Source organism: Hypanus sabinus, chromosome 17 (assembly GCF_030144855.1).
Source record: "Hypanus sabinus isolate sHypSab1 chromosome 17, sHypSab1.hap1, whole genome shotgun sequence".
Taxonomy (NCBI): domain Eukaryota; kingdom Metazoa; phylum Chordata; class Chondrichthyes; order Myliobatiformes; family Dasyatidae; genus Hypanus; species Hypanus sabinus.
The window spans coordinates 13,316,308-13,338,238 of record NC_082722.1 but is presented as its reverse complement, the minus strand read 5'-3'; positions in this window follow the sequence as shown (position 1 = coordinate 13,338,238).

The window sequence follows — 21,931 nt, the reverse complement described above, 5'->3', positions numbered from 1 at the left end:
CTGGAGCATAGGTAGCACACTCATAAAATTGGTTGCAGACAACTCTAAATCATATGGTTAGTGTGCTAACAATGTTTACATCATGTTAGCACATAGTAGTTATCAGCAAAATTGAACTGTACACTCCATTGAGTTGAATGCATTACTTTCTATTCAATGCATTCTGTGGTAAGGTTGTGTACATAACTACTCGGGGTGATTTGGAATTGTATAGATATTGCATGTACAGTGCTCAGTGACATGGAATACTCCAATGCAAGCTGAATTCAGTAACCTACCTGGGACCATTTACAGTGGAACAGCCATTGACTTGGTTCAATTCTGCAAAGACTAAAGTTCCAATGTGTAGAGAAGGTAATGCTACTGAAAGTAACTTCTGGAGCATAGGTAGCACACTCCTAAAATTGGTTGCAGACAACTCTAAATCATATGGTTAGTGTGCTAACAATGTTTACATCATGTTAGCACATAGTAGTTATCAGCAAAATTGAACTGTACACTCCATTGAGTTGAATGATTTACTTTCTATTCAATGCATTCTGTGGTAAGGTTGTGTACATAACTACTCGGGGTGATTTGGAATTGTATAGATATTGCATGTACAGTGCTCAGTGACATGGAATACTCCAATGCAAGCTGAATTCAGTAACCTACCTGGGACCATTTACAGTGGAACAGCCATTGACTTGGTTCAATTCTGCAAAGGCTAAAGTTCCAATGTGTAGAGAAGGTAATGCTACTGAAAGTAACTTCTGGAGCATAGGTAGCACACTCCTAAAATTGGTTGCAGACAACTCTAAATCATATGGTTAATGTGCTAACAATGTTTACATCATGTTAGCACATAGTAGTTATCAGCAAAATTGAACTGTACACTCCATTGAGTTGAATGCATTACTTTCTATTCAATGCATTCTGTGGTAAGGTTGTGTACATAACTACTCGGGGTGATTTGGAATTGTATAGATATTGCATGTACAGTGCTCAGTGACATGGAATACTCCAATGCAAGCTGAATTCAGTAACCTACCTGGGACCATTTACAGTGGAACAGCCATTGACTTGGTTTAATTCTGCAAAGGCTAAAGTTCCAATGTGTAGAGAAGGTAATGCTACTGAAAGTAACTTCTGGAGCATAGGTAGCACACTCATAAAATTGGTTGCAGACAACTCTAAATCATATGGTTAGTGTGCTAACAATGTTTACATCATGTTAGCACATAGTAGTTATCAGCAAAATTGAACTGTACACTCCATTGAGTTGAATGCATTACTTTCTATTCAATGCATTCTGTGGTAAGGTTGTGTACATAACTACTCGGGGTGATTTGGAATTGTATAGATATTGCATGTAGAGTGCTCAGTGACATGGAATACTCCAATGCAAGCTGAATTCAGTAACCTACCTGGGACCATTTACAGTGGAACAGCCATTGACTTGGTTTAATTCTGCAAAGCCTAAAGTTCCAATGTGTAGAGAAGGTAATGCTACTGAAAGTAACTTCTGGAGCATAGGTAGCACACTCCTAAAATTGGTTGCAGACAACTCTAAATCATATGGTTAGTGTGCTAACAATGTTTACATCATGTTAGCACATAGTAGTTATCAGCAAAATTGAACTGTACACTCCATTGAGTTGAATGCATTACTTTCTATTCAATGCATTCTGTGGTAAGGTTGTGTACATAACTACTCGGGGTGATTTGGAATTGTATAGATATTGCATGTACAGTGCTCAGTGACATGGAATACTCCAATGCAAGCTGAATTCAGTAACCTACCTGGGACCATTTACAGTGGAACAGCCATTGACTTGGTTTAATTCTGCAAAGGCTAAAGTTCCAATGTGTAGAGAAGGTAATGCTACTGAAAGTAACTTCTGGAGCATAGGTAGCACACTCATAAAATTGGTTGCGGACAACTCTAAATCATATGGTTAGTGTGCTAACAATGTTTACATCATGTTAGCACATAGTAGTTATCAGCAAAATTGAACTGTACACTCCATTGAGTTGAATGCATTACTTTCTATTCAATGCATTCTGTGGTAAGGTTGTGTACATAACTACTCGGGGTGATTTGGAATTGTATAGATATTGCATGTAGAGTGCTCAGTGACATGGAATACTCCAATGCAAGCTGAATTTAGTAACCTACCTGGGACCATTTACAGTGGAACAGCCATTGACTTGGTTTAATTCTGCAAAGGCTAAAGTTCCAATGTGTAGAAAAGGTAATGCTACTGAAAGTAACTTCTGGAGCATATGTAGCACACTCATAAAATTGGTTGCAGACAACTCTAAATCATATGGTTAGTGTGCTAACAATGTTTACATCATGTTAGCACATAGTAGTTATCAGCAAAATTGAACTGTACACTCCATTGAGTTGAATGCATTACTTTCTATTCAATGCATTCTGTGGTAAGTTTGTGTACATAACTACTCGGGGTGATTTGGAATTGTATAGATATTGCATGTAGAGTGCTCAGTGACATGGAATACTCCAATGCAAGCTGAATTCAGTAACCTACCTGGGACCATTTACAGTGGAACAGCCATTGACTTGGTTCAATTCTGCAAAGGCTAAAGTTCCAATCTGTAGAGAAGGTAATGCTACTGAAAGTAACTTATGGAGCATAGGTAGCACACTCATAAAATTGGTTGCAGACAACTCTAAATCATATGGTTAGTGTGCTAACAATGTTTACATCATGTTAGCACATAGTAGTTATCAGCAAAATTGAACTGTACACTCCATTGAGTTGAATGCATTACTTTCTATTCAATGCATTCTGTGGTAAGGTTGTGTACAAAACTACTCGGGGTGATTTGGAATTGTATAGATATTGCATGTAGAGTGCTCAGTGACATGGAATACTCCAATGCAAGCTGAATTCAGTAACCTACCTGGGACCATTTACAGTGGAACATCCATTGACTTGGTTTAATTCTGCAAAGCTAAAGTTCCAATGTGTAGAGAAGGTAATGCTACTGAAAGTAACTTCTGGAGTATAGGTAGCACACTCATAAAATTGGTTGCAGACAACTCTAAATCATATGGTTAGTGTGCTAACAATGTTTACATCATGTTAGCACATAGTAGTTATCAGCAAAATTGAACTGTACTCTCCATTGAGTTGAATGCATTACTTTCTATTCAATGCATTCTGTGGTAAGTTTGTGTACATAACTACTCGGGGTGATTTGGAATTGTATAGATATTGCATGTAGAGTGCTCAGTGACATGGAATACTCCAATGCAAGCTGAATTCAGTAACCTACCTGGGACCATTTACAGTGGAACAGCCATTGACTTGGTTTAATTCTGCAAAGCCTAAAGTTCCAATGTGTAGAGAAGGTAATGCTACTGAAAGTAACTTCTGGAGTATAGGTAGCACACTCATAAAATTGGTTGTACACAACTCTAAATCATATGGTTAGTGTGCTAACAATGTTTACATCATATTAGCACATAGTAGTTATCAGCAAAATTGAACTGTACACTCCATTGAGTTGAATGCATTACTTTCTATTCAATGCATTCTTTGGTAAGGTTGTGTACATAACTACTCTGGGTGATTTGGAACTGTATAGATATTGCAAGTAGAGTGCTCAGTGCCATGGAATACTCCAATGCAAGCTGAATTCAGTAACCTACCTGTTACTATTTACAGTGGAACATCCATTGACTTGGTTTTATTTGGCAAAGGCTAAAGTTCCAATGTGTAGAGAAGGTAATGCTACTGAAAGTAACTTCTGGAGCATAGGTAGCACACTCATAAAATTGGTTGCAGACAACTCTAAATCATATGGTTAGTGTGCTAACAATGTTTACATCATGTTAGCACATAGTAGTTATCAGCAAAATTGAACTGTACACTCCATTGAGTTGAATGCATTACTTTCTATTCAATGCATTCTGTGGTAAGATTGTGTACATAACTACTCGGGGTGATTTGGAATTGTATAGATATTCCATGTAGAGTGCTCAGTGACATGGAATACTCCAATGCAAGCTGAAATCAGTAACCTACCTGGTACCATTTACAGTGGAACAGCCATTGACTTGGTTTTATTCTGCAAAGGCTAAAGTTCCAATGTGTAGAGAAGGTAATGCTACTGAAAGTAACTTCTGGAGCATAGGTAGCACACCCAAAAAATTGGTTGCAGACAAATCTAAATCATATGGTTAGTGTGCTATCAATGTTTACATCATGTTAGCACTTAGCAGTTATCAGCAAAATTGAACTGTACACTCCATTGAGTTGAATGCATTACTTTCTATTCAATGCATTCTGTGGTAAGGTTGTGTACATAACTACTCGGGGTGATTTGGAATTGTATTGATATTGCATGTAGAGTGCTCAGTGACATGGAATACTCCAATGCAAGCTGAATTCAGTAACCTACCTGGGACCATTTACAGTGGAACAGCCATTCACTTGGTTTAATTCTGCAAAGGCTAAAGTTCCAATGTGTAGAGAAGGTAATGCTACTGAAAGTAACTTCTGGAGCATAGATAGCACACTCATAAAATTGGTTGCAGACAACTCTAAATCATATGGTTAGTGTGCTAACAATGTTTACATCATGTTAGCACATAGTAGTTATCAGCAAAATTGAACTGTACACTCCATTGAGTTGAATGCATTACTTTCTATTCAATGCATTCTGTGGTAAGTTTGTGTACATAACTACTCGGGGTGATTTGGAATTGTATAGATATTGCATGTAGAGTGCTCAGTGACATGGAATACTCCAATGCAAGCCGAATTCAGTAACCTACCTGGGACCATTTACAGTGGAACAGCCTTTGACTTGGTTCAATTCTGCAAAGGCTAAAGTTCCAATGTGTAGAGAAGGTAATGCTACTGAAAGTAACTTCTGGAGCATAGGTAGCACACTCATAAAATTAGTTGCAGACAACTCTAAATCATATGGTTAGTGTGCTAACAATGTTTACATCATGTTAGCACATAGTAGTTATCAGCAAAATTGAACTGTACACTCCATTGAGTTGAATGCATTACTTTCTATTCAATGCATTCTGTGGTAAGGTTGTGTACATAACTACTCGGGGTGATTTGGAATTGTATAGATATTGCATGTAGAGTGCACAGTGACATGGAATACTCCAATGCAAACTGAATTCAGTAACCTACCTGGGACCATTTACAGTGGAACATCCATTGACTTGGTTTAATTCTGCAAAGCTAAAGTTCCAATGTGTAAAGAAGGTAATGCTACTGAAAGTAACTTCTGGAGTATAGGTAGCACACTCATAAAATTGGTTGCAGACAACTCTAAATCATATGGTTAGTGTGCTAACAATGTTTACATCATGTTAGCACATAGTAGTTATCAGCAAAATTGAACTGTACACTCCATTGAGTTGAATGCATTACTTTCTATTCAATGCATTCTGTGGTAAGTTTGTGTACATAACTACTCGGGGTGATTTGGAATTGTATTGATATTGCATGTAGAGTGCTCAGTGACATGGAATACTCCAATGCAAGCTGAATTCAGTAACCTACCTGGGACCATTTACAGTGGAACAGCCATTGACTTGGTTTAATTCTGCAAAGGCTAAAGTTCCAATGTGTAGAGATGGTAATGCTACTGAAAGTAACTTCTGGAGCATAGGTAGCACACTCATAAAATTGGTTGCAGACAACTCTAAATCATATGGTTAGTGTGCTAACAATGTTTACATCATGTTAGCAGATAGTAGTTATCAGCAAAATTGAACTGTATACTCCATTGAGTTGAATGCATTACTTTCCATTCAATGCATTCTGTGGTAAGTTTGTGTACATAACTACTCGGGGTGATTTGGAATTGTATAGATATTGCATGTAGAGTGCTCAGTGACATGGAATACTCCAATGCAAGCTGAATTCAGTAACCTACCTGGGACCATTTACAGTGGAACAGCCATTGACTTGGTTTAATTCTGCAAAGGCTAAAGTTCCAATGTGTAGAGAAGGTAATGCTACTGAAAGTAACTTCTGGAGCATAGGTAGCACACTCATAAAATTGGTTGCAGACAACTCTAAATCGTATGGTTAGTGTGCTAACAATGTTTACATCATGTTAGCACATAGTAGTTATCAGCAAAATTGAACTGTACACTCCATTGAGTTGAATGCATTACTTTCTATTCAATGCATTCTGTGGTAAGGTTGTGTACATAACTACTCGGGGTGATTTGGAATTGTATAGATATTGCATGTACAGTGCTCAGTGACATGGAATACTCCAATGCAAGCTGAATTCAGTAACCTACCTGGGACCATTTACAGTGGAACAGCCATTGACTTGGTTTAATTCTGCAAAGGCTAAAGTTCCAATGTGTAGAGAAGGTAATGCTACTGAAAGTAACTTCTGGAGCATAGGTAGCACACTCATAAAATTGGTTGCAGACAACTCTAAATCATATGGTTAGTGTGCTAACAATGTTTACATCATGTTAGCAGATAGTAGTTATCAGCAAAATTGAACTGTACACTCCATTGAGTTGAATGCATTACTTTCTATTCAATGCATTCTGTGGTAAGTTTGTGTACATAACTACTCGGGGTGATTTGGAATTGTATAGATATTGCATGTAGAGTGCTCAGTGACATGGAATACTCCAATGCAAGCTGAATTCAGTAACCTACCTGGGACCATTTACAGTGGAACAGCCATTGACTTGGTTTAATTCTGCAAAGGCTAAAGTTCCAATGTGTAGAGAAGGTAATGCTACTGAAAGTAACTTCTGGAGCATAGGTAGCACACTCATAAAATTGGTTGCAGACAACTCTAAATCATATGGTTAGTGTGCTAACAATGTTTACATCATGTTAGCACATAGTAGTTATCAGCAAAATTAAACTGTACACTCCATTGAGTTGAATGCATTACTTTCTATTCAATGCATTCTGTGGTAAGGTTGTGTACATAACTACTCGGGGTGATTTGGAATTGTATAGATATTGCATGTAGAGTGCTCAGTGACATGGAATACTCCAATGCAAGCTGAATTCAGTAACCTACCTGGGACCATTTACAGTGGAACAGCCATTGACGTGGTTCAATTCTGCAAAGGCTAAAGTTCCAATGTGTAGAGAAGGTAATGCTACTGAAAGTCACTTCTGGAGCATAGGTAGCACACTCATAAAATTGGTTGCAGACAACTCTAAATCATATGGTTAGTGTGCTAACAATGTTTACATCATGTTAGCACATAGTAGTTATCAGCAAAATTGAACTGTACACTCCATTGAGTTGAATGCATTACTTTCTATTCAATGCATTCTGTGGTAAGGTTGTGTACATAACTACTCGGGGTGATTTGGAATTGTATAGATATTGCATGTACAGTGCTCAGTGACATGGAATACTCCAATGCAAGCTGAATTCAGTAACCTACCTGGGACCATTTACAGTGGAACAGCCATTGACTTGGTTCAATTCTGCAAAGACTAAAGTTCCAATGTGTAGAGAAGGTAATGCTACTGAAAGTAACTTCTGGAGCATAGGTAGCACACTCCTAAAATTGGTTGCAGACAACTCTAAATCATATGGTTAGTGTGCTAACAATGTTTACATCATGTTAGCACATAGTAGTTATCAGCAAAATTGAACTGTACACTCCATTGAGTTGAATGATTTACTTTCTATTCAATGCATTCTGTGGTAAGGTTGTGTACATAACTACTCGGGGTGATTTGGAATTGTATAGATATTGCATGTACAGTGCTCAATGACATGGAATACTCCAATGCAAGCTGAATTCAGTAACCTACCTGGGACCATTTACAGTGGAACAGCCATTGACTTGGTTCAATTCTGCAAAGGCTAAAGTTCCAATGTGTAGAGAAGGTAATGCTACTGAAAGTAACTTCTGGAGCATAGGTAGCATACTCCTAAAATTGGTTGCAGACAACTCTAAATCATATGGTTAGTGTGCTAACAATGTTTACATCATATTAGCACATAGTAGTTATCAGCAAAATTGAACTGTACACTCCATTGAGTTGAATGCATTACTTTCTATTCAATGCATTCTGTGGTAAGGTTGTGTACATAACTACTCGGGGTGATTTGGAATTGTATAGATATTGCATGTACAGTGCTCAGTGACATGGAATACTCCAATGCAAGCTGAATTCAGTAACCTACCTGGGACCATTTACAGTGGAACAGCCATTGACTTGGTTTAATTCTGCAAAGGCTAAAGTTCCAATGTGTAGAGAAGGTAATGCTACTGAAAGTAACTTCTGGAGCATAGGTAGCACACTCATAAAATTGGTTGCAGACAACTCTAAATCATATGGTTAGTGTGCTAACAATGTTTACATCATGTTAGCACATAGTAGTTATCAGCAAAATTGAACTGTACACTCCATTGAGTTGAATGCATTACTTTCTATTCAATGCATTCTGTGGTAAGGTTGTGTACATAACTGCTCGGGGTGATTTGGAATTGTATAGATATTGCATGTACAGTGCTCAGTGACATGGAATACTCCAATGCAAGCTGAATTCAGTAACCTACCTGGGACCATTTACAGTGGAACAGCCATTGACTTGGTTTAATTCTGCAAAGGCTAAAGTTCCAATGTGTAGAGAAGGTAATGCTACTGAAAGTAACTTCTGGAGCATATGTAGCACACTCATAAAATTGGTTGCAGACAACTCTAAATCATATGGTTAGTGTGCTAACAATGTTTACATCATGTTAGCACATAGTAGTTATCAGCAAAATTGAACTCTACACTCCATTGAGTTGAATGCATTACTTTCTATTCAATGCATTCTGTGGTAAGTTTGTGTACATAACTACTCGGGGTGATTTGGAATTGTATAGATATTGCATGTAGAGTGCTCAGTGACATGGAATACTCCAATGCAAGCTGAATTCAGTAACCTACCTGGGACCATTTACAGTGGAACAGCCATTGACTTGGTTCAATTCTGCAAAGGCTAAAGTTCCAATCTGTAGAGAAGGTAATGCTACTGAAAGGAACTTCTGGAGCATAGGTAGCACACTCATAAAATTGGTTGCAGACAACTCTAAATCATATGGTTAGTGTGCTAACAATGTTTACATCATGTTAGCACATAGTAGTTATCAGCAAAATTGAACTGTACACTCCATTGAGTTGAATGCATTACTTTCTATTCAATGCATTCTGTGGTAAGGTTGTGTACAAAACTGCTCGGGGTGATTTGGAATTGTATAGATATTGCATGTAGAGTGCTCAGTGACATGGAATACTCCAATGCAAGCTGAATTCAGTAACCTACCTGGGACCATTTACAGTGGAACATCCATTGACTTGGTTTAATTCTGCAAAGCTAAAGTTCCAATGTGTAGAGAAGGTAATGCTACTGAAAGTAACTTCTGGAGTATAGGTAGCACACTCATAAAATTGGTTGCAGACAACTCTAAATCATATGGTTAGTGTGCTAACAATGTTTACATCATGTTAGCACATAGTAGTTATCAGCAAAATTGAACTGTACACTCCATTGAGTTGAATGCATTACTTTCTATTCAATGCATTCTGTGGTAAGGTTGTGTACATAACTGCTCGGGGTGATTTGGAATTGTATAGATATTGCATGTACAGTGCTCAGTGACATGGAATACTCCAATGCAAGCTGAATTCAGTAACCTACCTGGGACCATTTACAGTGGAACAGCCATTGACTTGGTTCAATTCTGCAAAGACTAAAGTTCCAATGTGTAGAGAAGGTAATGCTACTGAAAGTAACTTCTGGAGCATAGGTAGCACACTCCTAAAATTGGTTGCAGACAACTCTAAATCATATGGTTAGTGTGCTAACAATGTTTACATCATGTTAGCACATAGTAGTTATCAGCAAAATTGAACTGTACACTCCATTGAGTTGAATGATTTACTTTCTATTCAATGCATTCTGTGGTAAGGTTGTGTACATAACTACTCGGGGTGATTTGGAATTGTATAGATATTGCATGTACAGTGCTCAATGACATGGAATACTCCAATGCAAGCTGAATTCAGTAACCTACCTGGGACCATTTACAGTGGAACAGCCATTGACTTGGTTCAATTCTGCAAAGGCTAAAGTTCCAATTTGTAGAGAAGGTAATGCTACTGAAAGTAACTTCTGGAGCATAGGTAGCACACTCCTAAAATTGGTTGCAGACAACTCTAAATCATATGGTTAGTGTGCTAACAATGTTTACATCATGTTAGCACATAGTAGTTATCAGCAAAATTGAACTGTACACTCCATTGAGTTGAATGCATTACTTTCTATTCAATGCATTCTGTGGTAAGGTTGTGTACATAACTACTCGGGGTGATTTGGAATTGTATAGATATTGCATGTACAGTGCTCAGTGACATGGAATACTCCAATGCAAGCTGAATTCAGTAACCTACCTGGGACCATTTACAGTTGAACAGCCATTGACTTGGTTTAATTCTGCAAAGGCTAAAGTTCCAATGTGTAGAGAAGGTAATGCTACTGAAAGTAACTTCTGGAGCATAGGTAGCACACTCATAAAATTGGTTGCAGACAACTCTAAATCATATGGTTAGTGTGCTAACAATGTTTACATCATGTTAGCACATAGTAGTTATCAGCAAAATTGAACTGTACACTCCATTGAGTTGAATGCATTACTTTCTATTCAATGCATTCTGTGGTAAGGTTGTGTACATAACTGCTCGGGGTGATTTGGAATTGTATAGATATTGCATGTACAGTGCTCAGTGACATGGAATACTCCAATGCAAGCTGAATTCAGTAACCTACCTGGGACCATTTACAGTGGAACAGCCATTGACTTGGTTTAATTCTGCAAAGGCTAAAGTTCCAATGTGTAGAGAAGGTAATGCTACTGAAAGTAACTTCTGGAGCATATGTAGCACACTCATAAAATTGGTTGCAGACAACTCTAAATCATATGGTTAGTGTGCTAACAATGTTTACATCATGTTAGCACATAGTAGTTATCAGCAAAATTGAACTGTACACTCCATTGAGTTGAATGCATTACTTTCTATTCAATGCATTCTGTGGTAAGGTTGTGTACAAAACTACTCGGGGTGATTTGGAATTGTATAGATATTGCATGTAGAGTGCTCAGTGACATGGAATACTCCAATGCAAGCTGAATTCAGTAACCTACCTGGGACCATTTACAGTGGAACATCCATTGACTTGGTTTAATTCTGCAAAGCTAAAGTTCCAATGTGTAGAGAAGGTAATGCTACTGAAAGTAACTTCTGGAGTATAGGTAGCACACTCATAAAATTGGTTGCAGACAACTCTAAATCATATGGTTAGTGTGCTAACAATGTTTACATCATGTTAGCACATAGTAGTTATCAGCAAAATTGAACTGTACACTCCATTGAGTTGAATGCATTACTTTCTATTCAATGCATTCTGCGGTAAGGTTGTGTACATAACTGCTCGGGGTGATTTGGAATTGTATAGATATTGCATGTACAGTGCTCAGTGACATGGAATACTCCAATGCAAGCTGAATTCAGTAACCTACCTGGGACCATTTACAGTGGAACAGCCATTGACTTGGTTTAATTCTGCAAAGGCTAAAGTTCCAATGTGTAGAGAAGGTAATGCTACTGAAAGTAACTTCTGGAGCATATGTAGCACACTCATAAAATTGGTTGCAGACAACTCTAAATCATATGGTTAGTGTGCTAACAATGTTTACATCATGTTAGCACATAGTAGTTATCAGCAAAATTGAACTGTACACTCCATTGAGTTGAATGCATTACTTTCTATTCAATGCATTCTGTGGTAAGTTTGTGTACATAACTACTCGGGGTGATTTGGAATTGTATAGATATTGCATGTAGAGTGCTCAGTGACATGGAATACTCCAATGCAAGCTGAATTCAGTAACCTACCTGGGACCATTTACAGTGGAACAGCCATTGACTTGGTTCAATTCTGCAAAGGCTAAAGTTCCAATCTGTAGAGAAGGTAATGCTACTGAAAGTAACTTCTGGAGCATAGGTAGCACACTCATAAAATTGGTTGCAGACAACTCTAAATCATATGGTTAGTGTGCTAACAATGTTTACATCATGTTAGCACATAGTAGTTATCAGCAAAATTGAACTGTACACTCCATTGAGTTGAATGCATTACTTTCTATTCAATGCATTCTGTGGTAAGTTTGTGTACATAACTACTCGGGGTGATTTGGAATTGTATAGATATTGCATGTAGAGTGCTCAGTGACATGGAATACTCCAATGCAAGCTGAATTCAGTAACCTACCTGGGACCATTTACAGTGGAACAGCCATTGACTTGGTTGAATTCTGCAAAGGCTAAAGTTCCAATGTGTAGAGAAGGTAATGCTACTGAAAGTAACTTCTGGAGCATAGGTAGCACACTCATAAAATTGGTTGCAGACAACTCTAAATCATATGGTTAGTGTCCTAACAATGTTTACATCATGTTAGCACATAGTAGTTATCAGCAAAATTGAACTGTACACTCCATTGAGTTCAATGCATTACTTTCTATTCAATGCATTCTGTGGTAAGTTTGTGTACATAACTACTCGGGGTGATTTGGAATTGTATAGATATTGCATGTAGAGTGCTCAGTGACATGGAATACTCCAATGCAAGCTGAATTCAGTAACCTACCTGGGACCATTTACAGTGGAACAGCCATTGACTTGGTTTAATTCTGCAAAGGCTAAAGTTCCAATGTGTAGAGACGGTAATGCTACTGAAAGTAACTTCTGGAGTATAGGTAGCACACTCATAAAATTGGTTGCAGACAACTCTAAATCATATGGTTAGTGTGCTGACAATGTTTACATCATGTTAGCACATAGTAGTTATCAGCAAAATTGAACTGTACACTCCATTGAGTTGAATGCATTACTTTCTATTCAATGCATTCTGTGGTAAGTTTGTGTACATAACTACTCGGGGTGATTTGGAATTGTATAGATATTGCATGTAGAGTGCTCAGTGACATGGGATACTCCAATGCAAGCTGAAATCAGTAACCTACCTGGTACCATTTACAATGGAACAGCCATTGACTTGGTTTTATTCTGGAAAGGCTAAAGTTCCAATGTGTAGAGAAGGTAATGCTACTGAAAGTAACTTCTGGAGCATAGGTAGCACACCCATAAAATTGGTTGCAGACAACTCTAAATCATATGGTTAGTGTGCTAACAATGTTTACATCATGTTAGCACATAGTAGTTATCAGCAAAATTGAACTGTACACTCCATTGAGTTGAATGCGTTACTTTCTATTCAATGCATTCTGTGGTAAGTTTCTGTACATAACTACTCGGCGTGATTTGGAATTGTATTGATATTGCATGTAGAGTGCTCAGTGACATGGAATACTCCAATGCAAGCTGAATTCAGTAACCTACCTGGGACCATTTACAGTGGAACAGCCATTGACTTGGTTTAATTCTGCAAAGGCTAAAGTTCCAATGTGTAGAGAAGGTAATGCTACTGAAAGTAACTTCTGGAGCATAGGTAGCACACTCATAAAATTGGTTGCAGACAACTCTAAATCATATGGTTAGTGTGCTAACAATGTTTACATCATGTTAGCACATAGTAGTTATCAGCAAAATTGAACTGTACACTCCATTGAGTTGAATGCATTACTTTCTATTCAATGCATTCTGTGGTAAGTTTGTGTACATAACTACTCGGGGTGATTTGGAATTGTATAGATATAGCATGTAGAGTGCTCAGTGACATGGAATACTCCAATGCAAGCTGAATTCAGTAACCTACCTGGGACCATTTACAGTGGAACAGCCATTGACTTGGTTTAATTCTGCAAAGGCTAAAGTTCCAATGTGTAGAGAAGGTAATGCTACTGAAAGTAACTTCTGGAGCATATGTAGCACACTCATAAAATTGGTTGCAGACAACTCTAAATCATATGGTTAGTGTGCTAACAATGTTTACATCATGTTAGCACATAGTAGTTATCAGCAAAATTGAACTCTACACTCCATTGAGTTGAATGCATTACTTTCTATTCAATGCATTCTGTGGTAAGTTTGTGTACATAACTACTCGGGGTGATTTGGAATTGTATAGATATTGCATGTAGAGTGCTCAGTGACATGGAATACTCCAATGCAAGCTGAATTCAGTAACCTACCTGGGACCATTTACAGTGGAACAGCCATTGACTTGGTTCAATTCTGCAAAGGCTAAAGTTCCAATCTGTCGAGAAGGTAATGCTACTGAAAGGAACTTCTGGAGCATAGGTAGCACACTCATAAAATTGGTTGCAGACAACTCTAAATCATATGGTTAGTGTGCTAACAATGTTTACATCATGTTAGCACATAGTAGTTATCAGCAAAATTGAACTGTACACTCCATTGAGTTGAATGCATTACTTTCTATTCAATGCATTCTGTGGTAAGGTTGTGTACAAAACTGCTCGGGGTGATTTGGAATTGTATAGATATTGCATGTAGAGTGCTCAGTGACATGGAATACTCCAATGCAAGCTGAATTCAGTAACCTACCTGGGACCATTTACAGTGGAACATCCATTGACTTGGTTTAATTCTGCAAAGCTAAAGTTCCAATGTGTAGAGAAGGTAATGCTACTGAAAGTAACTTCTGGAGTATAGGTAGCACACTCATAAAATTGGTTGCAGACAACTCTAAATCATATGGTTAGTGTGCTAACAATGTTTACATCATGTTAGCACATAGTAGTTATCAGCAAAATTGAACTGTACACTCCATTGAGTTGAATGCATTACTTTCTATTCAATGCATTCTGTGGTAAGGTTGTGTACATAACTGCTCGGGGTGATTTGGAATTGTATAGATATTGCATGTACAGTGCTCAGTGACATGGAATACTCCAATGCAAGCTGAATTCAGTAACCTACCTGGGACCATTTACAGTGGAACAGCCATTGACTTGGTTCAATTCTGCAAAGACTAAAGTTCCAATGTGTAGAGAAGGTAATGCTACTGAAAGTAACTTCTGGAGCATAGGTAGCACACTCCTAAAATTGGTTGCAGACAACTCTAAATCATATGGTTAGTGTGCTAACAATGTTTACATCATGTTAGCACATAGTAGTTATCAGCAAAATTGAACTGTACACTCCATTGAGTTGAATGATTTACTTTCTATTCAATGCATTCTGTGGTAAGGTTGTGTACATAACTACTCGGGGTGATTTGGAATTGTATAGATATTGCATGTACAGTGCTCAATGACATGGAATACTCCAATGCAAGCTGAATTCAGTAACCTACCTGGGACCATTTACAGTGGAACAGCCATTGACTTGGTTCAATTCTGCAAAGGCTAAAGTTCCAATTTGTAGAGAAGGTAATGCTACTGAAAGTAACTTCTGGAGCATAGGTAGCACACTCCTAAAATTGGTTGCAGACAACTCTAAATCATATGGTTAGTGTGCTAACAATGTTTACATCATGTTAGCACATAGTAGTTATCAGCAAAATTGAACTGTACACTCCATTGAGTTGAATGCATTACTTTCTATTCAATGCATTCTGTGGTAAGGTTGTGTACATAACTACTCGGGGTGATTTGGAATTGTATAGATATTGCATGTACAGTGCTCAGTGACATGGAATACTCCAATGCAAGCTGAATTCAGTAACCTACCTGGGACCATTTACAGTTGAACAGCCATTGACTTGGTTTAATTCTGCAAAGGCTAAAGTTCCAATGTGTAGAGAAGGTAATGCTACTGAAAGTAACTTCTGGAGCATAGGTAGCACACTCATAAAATTGGTTGCAGACAACTCTAAATCATATGGTTAGTGTGCTAACAATGTTTACATCATGTTAGCACATAGTAGTTATCAGCAAAATTGAACTGTACACTCCATTGAGTTGAATGCATTACTTTCTATTCAATGCATTCTGTGGTAAGGTTGTGTACATAACTGCTCGGGGTGATTTGGAATTGTATAGATATTGCATGTACAGTGCTCAGTGACATGGAATACTCCAATGCAAGCTGAATTCAGTAACCTACCTGGGACCATTTACAGTGGAACAGCCATTGACTTGGTTTAATTCTGCAAAGGCTAAAGTTCCAATGTGTAGAGAAGGTAATGCTACTGAAAGTAACTTCTGGAGCATATGTAGCACACTCATAAAATTGGTTGCAGACAACTCTAAATCATATGGTTAGTGTGCTAACAATGTTTACATCATGTTAGCACATAGTAGTTATCAGCAAAATTGAACTGTACACTCCATTGAGTTGAATGCATTACTTTCTATTCAATGCATTCTGTGGTAAGTTTGTGTACATAACTACTCGGGGTGATTTGGAATTGTATAGATATTGCATGTAGAGTGCTCAGTGACATGGAATACTCCAATGCAAGCTGAATTCAGTAACCTACCTGGGACCATTTACAGTGGAACAGCCATTGACTTGGTTCAATTCTGCAAAGGCTAAAGTTCCAATCTGTAGAGAAGGTAATGCTACTGAAAGTAACTTCTGGAGCATAGGTAGCACACTCATAAAATTGGTTGCAGACAACTCTAAATCATATGGGTAGTGTGCTAACAATGTTTACATCATGTTAGCAGATAGTAGTTATCAGCAAAATTGAACTGTACACTCCATTGAGTTGAATGCATTACTTTCTATTCAATGCATTCTGTGGTAAGGTTGTGTACAAAACTACTCGGGGTGATTTGGAATTGTATAGATATTGCATGTAGAGTGCTCAGTGACATGGAATACTCCAATGCAAGCTGAATTCAGTAACCTACCTGGGACCATTTACAGTGGAACATCCATTGACTTGGTTTAATTCTGCAAAGCTAAAGTTCCAATGTGTAGAGAAGGTAATGCTACTGAAAGTAACTTCTGGAGTATAGGTAGCACACTCATAAAATTGGTTGCAGACAACTCTAAATCATATGGTTAGTGTGCTAACAATGTTTACATCATGTTAGCACATAGTAGTTATCAGCAAAATTGAACTGTACACTCCATTGAGTTGAATGCATTACTTTCTATTCAATGCATTCTGTGGTAAGTTTGTGTACATAACTACTCGGGGTGATTTGGAATTGTATAGATATTGCATGTAGAGTGCTCAGTGACATGGAATACTCCAATGCAAGCTGAATTCAGTAACCTACCTGGGACCATTTACAGTGGAACAGCCATTGACTTGGTTCAATTCTGCAAAGGCTAAAGTTCCAATCTGTAGAGAAGGTAATGCTACTGAAAGTAACTTCTGGAGCATAGGTAGCACACTCATAAAATTGGTTGCAGACAACTCTAAATCATATGGGTAGTGTGCTAACAATGTTTACATCATGTTAGCACATAGTAGTTATCAGCAAAATTGAACTGTACACTCCATTGAGTTGAATGCATTACTTTCTATTCAATGCATTCTGTGGTAAGGTTGTGTACAAAACTACTCGGGGTGATTTGGAATTGTATAGATATTGCATGTAGAGTGCTCAGTGACATGGAATACTCCAATGCAAGCTGAATTCAGTAACCTACCTGGGACCATTTACAGTGGAACATCCATTGACTTGGTTTAATTCTGCAAAGCTAAAGTTCCAATGTGTAGAGAAGGTAATGCTACTGAAAGTAACTTCTGGAGTATAGGTAGCACACTCATAAAATTGGTTGCAGACAACTCTAAATCATATGGTTAGTGTGCTAACAATGTTTACATCATGTTAGCACATAGTAGTTATCAGCAAAATTGAACTGTACACTCCATTGAGTTGAATGCATTACTTTCTATTCAATGCATTCTGCGGTAAGGTTGTGTACATAACTGCTCGGGGTGATTTGGAATTGTATAGATATTGCATGTACAGTGCTCAGTGACATGGAATACTCCAATGCAAGCTGAATTCAGTAACCTACCTGGGACCATTTACAGTGGAACAGCCATTGACTTGGTTTAATTCTGCAAAGGCTAAAGTTCCAATGTGTAGAGAAGGTAATGCTACTGAAAGTAACTTCTGGAGCATATGTAGCACACTCATAAAATTGGTTGCAGACAACTCTAAATCATATGGTTAGTGTGCTAACAATGTTTACATCATGTTAGCACATAGTAGTTATCAGCAAAATTGAACTGTACACTCCATTGAGTTGAATGCATTACTTTCTATTCAATGCATTCTGTGGTAAGTTTGTGTACATAACTACTCGGGGTGATTTGGAATTGTATAGATATTGCATGTAGAGTGCTCAGTGACATGGAATACTCCAATGCAAGCTGAATTCAGTAACCTACCTGGGACCATTTACAGTGGAACAGCCATTGACTTGGTTCAATTCTGCAAAGGCTAAAGTTCCAATCTGTAGAGAAGGTAATGCTACTGAAAGTAACTTCTGGAGCATAGGTAGCACACTCATAAAATTGGTTGCAGACAACTCTAAATCATATGGTTAGTGTGCTAACAATGTTTACATCATGTTAGCACATAGTAGTTATCAGCAAAATTGAACTGTACACTCCATTGAGTTGAATGCATTACTTTCTATTCAATGCATTCTGTGGTAAGTTTGTGTACATAACTACTCGGGGTGATTTGGAATTGTATAGATATTGCATGTAGAGTGCTCAGTGACATGGAATACTCCAATGCAAGCTGAATTCAGTAACCTACCTGGGACCATTTACAGTGGAACAGCCATTGACTTGGTTGAATTCTGCAAAGGCTAAAGTTCCAATGTGTAGAGAAGGTAATGCTACTGAAAGTAACTTCTGGAGCATAGGTAGCACACTCATAAAATTGGTTGCAGACAACTCTAAATCATATGGTTAGTGTCCTAACAATGTTTACATCATGTTAGCACATAGTAGTTATCAGCAAAATTGAACTGTACACTCCATTGAGTTCAATGCATTACTTTCTATTCAATGCATTCTGTGGTAAGTTTGTGTACATAACTACTCGGGGTGATTTGGAATTGTATAGATATTGCATGTAGAGTGCTCAGTGACATGGAATACTCCAATGCAAGCTGAATTCAGTAACCTACCTGGGACCATTTACAGTGGAACAGCCATTGACTTGGTTTAATTCTGCAAAGGCTAAAGTTCCAATGTGTAGAGACGGTAATGCTACTGAAAGTAACTTCTGGAGTATAGGTAGCACACTCATAAAATTGGTTGCAGACAACTCTAAATCATATGGTTAGTGTGCTGACAATGTTTACATCATGTTAGCACATAGTAGTTATCAGCAAAATTGAACTGTACACTCCATTGAGTTGAATGCATTACTTTCTATTCAATGCATTCTGTGGTAAGTTTGTGTACATAACTACTCGGGGTGATTTGGAATTGTATAGATATTGCATGTAGAGTGCTCAGTGACATGGGATACTCCAATGCAAGCTGAAATCAGTAACCTACCTGGTACCATTTACAATGGAACAGCCATTGACTTGGTTTTATTCTGGAAAGGCTAAAGTTCCAATGTGTAGAGAAGGTAATGCTACTGAAAGTAACTTCTGGAGCATAGGTAGCACACCCATAAAATTGGTTGCAGACAACTCTAAATCATATGGTTAGTGTGCTAACAATGTTTACATCATGTTAGCACATAGTAGTTATCAGCAAAATTGAACTGTACACTCCATTGAGTTGAATGCGTTACTTTCTATTCAATGCATTCTGTGGTAAGTTTCTGTACATAACTACTCGGCGTGATTTGGAATTGTATTGATATTGCATGTAGAGTGCTCAGTGACATGGAATACTCCAATGCAAGCTGAATTCAGTAACCTACCTGGGACCATTTACAGTGGAACAGCCATTGACTTGGTTTAATTCTGCAAAGGCTAAAGTTCCAATGTGTAGAGAAGGTAATGCTACTGAAAGTAACTTCTGGAGCATAGGTAGCACACTCATAAAATTGGTTGCAGACAACTCTAAATCATATGGTTAGTGTGCTAACAATGTTTACATCATGTTAGCACATAGTAGTTATCAGCAAAATTGAACTGTACACTCCATTGAGTTGAATGCATTACTTTCTATTCAATGCATTCTGTGGTAAGTTTGTGTACATAACTACTCGGGGTGATTTGGAATTGTATAGATATAGCATGTAGAGTGCTCAGTGACATGGAATACTCCAATGCAAGCTGAATTCAGTAACCTACCTGGGACCATTTACAGTGGAACAGCCATTGACTTGGTTTAATTCTGCAAAGGCTAAAGTTCCAATGTGTAGAGAAGGTAATGCTACTGAAAGTAACTTCTGGAGCATAGGTAGCACACTCATAAAATTGGTTGCAGACAACTCTAAATCATATGGTTAGTGTGCTAACAATGTTTACATCATGTTAGCACATAGTAGTTATCAGCAAAATTGAACTGTACACTCCATTGAGTTGAATGCATTACTTTCTATTCATTGCATTCTGTGGTAAGTTTGTGTACATAACTACTCGGGGTGATTTGGAATTGTATAGATATTGCATGTAGAGTGCTCAGTGACATGGAATACTCCAATGCAAGCTGAATTCAGTAACCTACCTTGGACCATTTACAGTGGAACAGCCATTGACTTGGTTTAATTCTGCAAAGGCTAAAGTTCCAATGTGTAGAGAAGGTAATGCTACTGGAAGTAACTTCTGGAGCATAGGTAGCACACTCATAAAATTGTTTGCAGACAACTCTAAATCATATGGTTAGTGTGCTAACAATGTTTACATCATGTTAGCACATAGTAGTTATCAGCAAAATTGAACTGTACACTCCATTGAGTTGAATGCATTACTTTCTATTCAATGCATTCTGTGGTAAGGTTTTGTACATAACTACTCGGGGTGATTTGGAATTGTATAGATATTGCATGTAGAGTGCTCAGTGACATGGAATACTCCGATGCAAGCTGAATTCAGTAACCTACCTGGGACCATTTACAGTGGAACAGCCATTGACTTGGTTTAATTCTGCAAAGGCTAAAGTTCCAATGTGTAGAGAAGGTAATGCTACTGAAAGTAACTTCTGGAGTATAGGTAGCACACTCATAAATTTGGTTGCAGACAACTGTAAATCATATGGTTAGTGTGCTGACAATGTTTACATCATGTTAGCACATAGTAGTTATCAGCAAAATTGAACTGTACATTCCATTGAGTTGAATGCATTACTTTCTATTCAATGCATTCTGTGGTAAGTTTGTGTACATAACTACTCGGGGTGATTTGGAATTGTATAGATATTGCATGTAGAGTGCTCAGTGACATGTAATACTCCAATGCAAGCTGAAATCAGTAACCTACCTGGTACCATTTACAATGGAACAGCCATTGACTTGGTTTTATTCTGCAAAGGCTAAAGTTCCAATGTGTAGAGAAGGTAATGCTACTGAAAGTAACTTCTGGAGCATAGGTAGCACACCCATAAAATTGGTTGCAGACAACTCTAAATCATATGGTTAGTGTGCTAACAATGTTTACATCATGTTAGCACATAGTAGTTATCAGCAAAATTGAACTGTACACTCCATTGAGTTGAATGCATTACTTTCTATTCAATGCATTCTGTGGTAAGTTTGTGTGCATAACTACTCGGGGTGATTTGGAATTGTATTGATATTGCATGTAGAGTGCTCAGTGACATGGAATACTCCAATGCAAGCTGAATTCAGTAACCTACCTGGGACCATTTACAGTGGAACAGCCATTGACTTGGTTTAATTCTGCAAAGGCTAAAGTTCCAATGTGTAGAGAAGGTAATGCTACTGAAAGTAACTTCTGGAGCATAGGTAGCACACTCATAAAATTGGTTGCAGACAACTCTAAATCATATGGTTAGTGTGCTAACAATGTTTACATCATGTTAGCACATAGTAGTTATCAGCAAAATTGAACTGTACACTCCATT